Source organism: Brachyhypopomus gauderio, unplaced genomic scaffold, assembly GCF_052324685.1.
Source record: "Brachyhypopomus gauderio isolate BG-103 unplaced genomic scaffold, BGAUD_0.2 sc66, whole genome shotgun sequence".
In the NCBI taxonomy this organism is placed as follows: Eukaryota; Metazoa; Chordata; class Actinopteri; order Gymnotiformes; family Hypopomidae; genus Brachyhypopomus; species Brachyhypopomus gauderio.
Window position 1 is genome coordinate 417,813 of NW_027506887.1, and position 5,837 is coordinate 423,649.

The window sequence follows — 5,837 nt, forward strand, 5'->3', positions numbered from 1 at the left end:
TTGTGTTAGTTGACTTTGCAGGACCCTGCTGTGCAGTTTAATATCTGCCAATGCAGCAGCTGCATGGGAGAACGGCTCCTCCTGCTTCTGAGTGTGTAATCTCCATCTTCACAAGACTCGCCCTCCTGCATCCCTGCCAAGCAGCACCAGTGATAAAAGTTTTTTAAGTGTGTTTTTCAAAGTCGCTTCTCTGAAGACATGACCATAAGCTGGGAAGCTGATACAGTGAGAAGTGTGCTATAAAAATGTCGGCGCGCGACCAAAATTGCCTTCAGTAGCCAGCATGCCTGCCCAACACGTTGGTGTATTTAGACATCGGGGCAAGCCAAGTTCAAGGAAATTAGTTCAAATTAGTCGTCTAATTAACTTTCAGTTCTCACCAGATTTTGAGTCAGATTTTTGTGCTTAATGGTGTGGGGAGGATCCAGAAGGATAGACAGACACATAACTTACTTTATTATTAGTCTAAGACAAACTCTAGTTGAGCAGGGAAGACATTCAAACACATTAATTAGTCATCTGTTAGCACAGAACATGTTTGTTTAGTTGGACATTGGCCTTTTTTTCTGCCTCCCTCGTTCCTACTGACTGGATATTAAAAACAAAAGAGGGATACTGAAGTTGAAAGGGAGACTGTCAGCTTTAATTCAAATGTAAGCATGCCCATTATGGGTGAACCAATTGCAACAAAATGGGTTGTAATTAGGTACAGTCCTTGTTTTTCAGATAGCAGTACATCACAGCATGACTGGTTAACACTTTTTATACCTTTGGAAGGTTTCTCGCTATAATGCCAACCATTGACAAGCTTTGAGACCAGAAAGTTCAGGCTAAAGTTCACTTAGAAATATCCTTTAAAAAGCCTGAAGGTTCTTTGACAGACTTATGGACAGATGAAGATTAAACTGCACCTGGATATCTGAAGGTGTAAATGGAGGAGAGAAATAAAAACCCTGTGATTTAAAGTACAGCAGCTCATCTATGAAACATAGACATGTACAACTGCCAGTAGCACTGACTCAGTGAGCTCCATTCATTATGAGCCCAGATGCAATAGGATGAATAGCAAAGAGCACAGAAGCATCTTAGCTGTTCAGATCCATCTAATTGCCTCCAAACCTGCCAGCTCACCTTGCAGCAGGACAAGAACCTGAGGCACCATGCTGAAAAAACAACGGAGGGCAAAAAAGTGGAATGTTCTTGGGCGGTGGAGACAATGACCTGACTTGAACCAACACATTTCATCTGCTGAAGACAGGACCGAAGGCAAAGGACCCTAGGAACCGGCAGGAACTGAAAATAGCTGCCGTGTCTGACAGCGTATCCGTAGCAAAAAAAAAAAAAAAAAGAAGACGTCTGCTGGAAATTAAGGGTCGCACACTCGTAAACTGGAAAGGATGTTCAGCCGTTTTATTTAAGATGTGATTTTCAATTTGGCCAATTACTGCTGGGCACCTGAATCGCTGCTCTGTAGGGCTGTAGATCCTTGCATTATATGTAAATATTATTGATCCTACCGCATCATAGTTGTTTCATTTCCAATGCAATGTTTTGGACTATAGACCTGAAGCAATTATAGACTCTCCTGTATTACCATATGTGACCGTAATGTATGTACTTTATGTGACCTTTACTCTGCTGTGAGCCATCTCACGCTGCCTTGTTCTCTACATACTGAATCTGTACTGTAGACCTTAATACTATGGCGCCGGCAGTGATGACAGATGAGGTAGTTTAGCATTCCACTCAGCACTGAAACTCAAACTCTTCCTCCAATGCAGGTTAATAGTCCAGTGGCCTTGACCACCCTGTGACTGAGGGAAGAGCAAAGAAGCGTGGGAAATGTAGTTTCAGGTCACCGCTGCCACTAAGTGGATTGTGCTAGGAAGCTCAGTAGCTTCAAGACTTCCTCTGCTTGTAGTCATTAGAGAAGACATGATGACTGCCCTAGCTGCTCTGCAGCACTAAATGATAATGAAGGTTTATGAAGGTCTTGGTTAAGCCATTACAACAACCCACTGACTCTGAAGAATTTTATTACTTCAAAACCTGCAGGGTTCTAGAGAGGGAGCGGGTCTAAGGGAACACATGGTTCTGGGGCCTCACACTTTCTCGGAGCGCAATGACAGTGGCGTAACCATTACTTTTAATGAACTATCCACTTAATTGTTCATGCATTTTCTGTGAAAGACTTGTATGTCAGCTGTGCGCCTAAAATACTCAACAAAAAAAACATAATTAGTAGAGCACAAGTAAGCATTAATTCTGACACAAGCAATAATTTTGGTACTACCAGAAGTCTTACTGCCATTCAAAGGACCTAGTTGGGATACTTGGGAATTTAAAAATTGCTTGTTTAAACTTGGGAGAAAATTCAATGTAATTGAAACACACTCTTCATTGAAAAGGACCTACTTTTCTGGACCTGCATCTTCACTTCTTCCTCCTGACACTTTCTGTTCGTTCCCAACACTCTCGCTCTTGTGGCGGGAAGCCTCACAAGCGCACGTTCTTGATGTTTCCGGCACATGCTGGGGTGCGGAGGTGGGAGGCGATTTCACAGCGTGCCCCGCGTCTTCCATGAGCGGTGGGTTCATTAGCGCTAATGGCACATTAGATAAAAGTCAGGAGGAAATTGAGGCCCCGGGGTCTCTGGCGAGGGGGCAATTAAAAGCTCTGATCGTGGCGTAAAAGCCGCTTTAGCGTGCAGTGAATGCTCGCTCACCTTTTGCGCGGTGGGCCGTCACCCGGGGCACGGTACGGCTGACATACTGCTGGGTGGTGAGGATCTCCATTTGTTATTCTTCATTTCAGAGGGAGCTCATACGGGGCGAGAGCTGAGAGTGAATGAAATTAAACTTGCCAGCCTCCGTCTGCCTCTGTCCTCTATTGCTTCTGCCTGTGGAGGACAATGTGCAGGTCAACATACGGTAGGCGCAATAAAGCAGGATATGTGCATAGTTCACACATATGTGCATAGTTCATTAGGTTGCATCAAGTTGACCAATGAAACAGACTAACATAATAACATAATCGCCACTACAAAAGAATGGAGATTAAAATTACATATAAATTGATTGACGACATCATGTGCGTTAATGTAACAGGCCTGCAGGCCTGCACAACCACTAAAGAAATCTGCTGAAAATGCTGTTCAGAATGTACAGATCACATTGGTTTCCCTCCTGCAACGAACAACACGTCATACCTGCGGCAAATTGAATTGCCCCAAAGAGAACTGATTCGCAAAACATCCGGATTGTGGCTTTAAGTGTTTTAGAATAATGACTTGACCTTGCAGACTCTCGGAGTTGGTTAGATTAGAGGCGGCTGGTGTGCATTATCTCCCTGACTTTTAGAAATGGCAACTCATGAAGAATTCATGCAGAACCACGTGTTCTGAAATACATAAAATCAAATGGATTTAAAAATAAAAAAACAAACAGCGACCCTTTTTGTTGCTGACAGCCGTGATGTCATGCAGGTAAAGTCAGTATGTCAGATTCAGTCTGAAAGCCTAATGATCTTCCAAATCAAATTTAGCTATGACTGTATGATCAGAGCAAAGTCACTGAACTTCGCTGCTTGTGTAGCACACGATTTTCAAGCTGTCCATCAGTGTCCTTGCTCTGACGTTACTTTGTTTTCTTTTCCCAGTTCTGGTCTGCCAAACTTCACATGGCCCTCTCATGGACCTAGGAGCCTCCATGGGCACATCCCATCTTAGGTGAGTTACGGTCAGGAATTAGAAGAGCCACGCCCACTCTACAGTGTATTTCCTCTAACACATGAGAATGCATTAAAAACAAGAAAGAAAGCTAACACGGAGCCCTAGGCAAACTGAAGCCTCTGATGGAGAAGAAGGCAACATTGTTCTCGCACTTGTCAAAGGTTATTTATGCATTGTTGAGACACTCATTAAAACGTTAGGCAGCAATTAAGAAAGCAGGCATAAATCTATCTTCAAGCGGATGGTAATTAGTTGCGTTGGTGATCACTCCTGGATTTATCTTATCCTGCAAAATTGTGATTATGTACCAATTTGCATATTTCCTTTCCAGAAAAACACTGTTTTTCATTGCCATGACTTAAATGATAGGACTTTTCTATTAGGGTATAAACTGGCAAGCTCTTTTAAATGGACACAGAACAGATGTGAAATCAAGTTCATTATCAACATCTATGATATTAGGATGGATCATTTTCCACTGTTGCTTATGACATTTTCATTCTGTAAGACTGACTGTTCAGTCTATAAGACCAACTGAGTTTCCATAGTGTTCAGCTAAGACATTCAAGCTTGGATGAGTTTGAACACTTTATAATAGTTAAGTGGATCTTTATACTGAAGTAATTTGTGAGTAATTTGATTATGTTGTGTAATTTTGAGTAAGTTGTGAAACTGAGCCCCAATTAACTATGAAGCATTTCATCAAAATAATGTAATCTCACAATCCTTCAGTTGTAGCTTACCAATATATCAACATCTTTATCTGTCTACACACACACACACACACTTGCAGCTTGCAGATCCATATGTTCAACCTACGACAGGGTTGAGGGCATGTGCCATAGGTTGAAACTCGTGAGATCAGACAGATCCACAGACATCACAGGATCATGATTCCTACTGATCTCTCCGAATGTTCGAATGCACACGGGCTCTCAAGCAGCCTTTTCTTCAGAATTTCTGGAGGTCCCTGGTGATCAAGTGATCCTTTTGAATGTGTCCTTCAGCTAACACACAACATAAAGGTAACACTCTTAATGCATGTCAACAACCTCCAGTTCAAACATGTCACATAAACATGCAGCTGTGCTTTAATTGCTATTAATCCTTTCAGTTTTCAAGACCTCAGGTAGCCAGACTTGCATGCCACAAGTAGATATTCAACCCTTCATCTCCCATTGCTGACTTTAATTGCCTGCTTATATCCATTGCTATATCTGGCACCTTTAAATAACATAATTTTGAGTAGTTTCAATCATTTTTCTCAGGTAGTATCGTATACAGCAGCAGACATATCTGATTGTTATATCCGTACTTGGTAGCAGAATTACAGCCACAACGCTGTTGTTAAAGTCACGCTTGGCCATCCTGTTCTCCAGAGGATCCAGTTACCATGATGCCCTTCGTCCTGCCTCTTTTCACACCGCGCGGACGCAGCGATTTGCCAGTGCCTTTGAGTTCGCCACACTGAGGGGAGCAATTTCCACACTGCCACGTTGACACACACTTAGCGAACTTCTGCTTCCTCCCCTCTGTGGCAAACGCGTCCCACGCGCTGACGGCGGGGCAGCGTTTTTGTTTGTTTTTTTTTCCCCCACACAACGGCCTGATGTGCCTCGAAGAACTGCCGGCGAAGGCGTTTCGAAAGCAATTCGGTTTCTAGTCGACGGCTGGATGTAACCAGCGGGTGCCTCGGAAGGTTCGGAGCGGCGGTACCGGGTGCGGATAGCCCCGCTCTGTTTCAGAGAGGCGCCGGGCCGGCGCGAGCCACCGAGTGTTTGTGAAATTAAAAAGCACTGATGCAAAAATGCCGCGCGAGCAGGAGCGGGTGACCGAGGGGCATTTACTCAGTGCTAAGCACCAGTGCTGCCCAAGTAAACTGGGGAAAACTTTCTCCATGAGGAATAGACTGAGAGAGCGAGCGCCTATATATGTTGCCATATATGGACATACAAGGCCGAGGTGCATAGATGTCATTTTAGGAGGAGAAAAAGAAAGGAGCGGGAGGGGCAGAGAGAGAGAGAGACTTCGCTCTCTCCACTTGTATTCAGGAGAACTCAAAGGATGTTTCTGAATAGTTTCACTAGCAAAAAGTCTAATGAGTTTT

General features: G+C 43.6%; 1 long non-coding RNA gene across 1 annotated transcript; it reads right to left on the bottom strand.

Annotated features, from left to right (window-relative positions):
• Positions 1-641: 641 nt before the first annotated feature.
• Positions 642-5,561, bottom strand: LOC143490774 (uncharacterized). Its single transcript, XR_013124973.1, has 3 exons — positions 5,046-5,561; positions 2,726-2,899; positions 642-2,602 (listed from the first exon to the last, which is right to left on the bottom strand). It is a non-coding gene; the product is annotated as an uncharacterized LOC143490774 (long non-coding RNA).
• Positions 5,562-5,837: the final 276 nt, after the last annotated feature.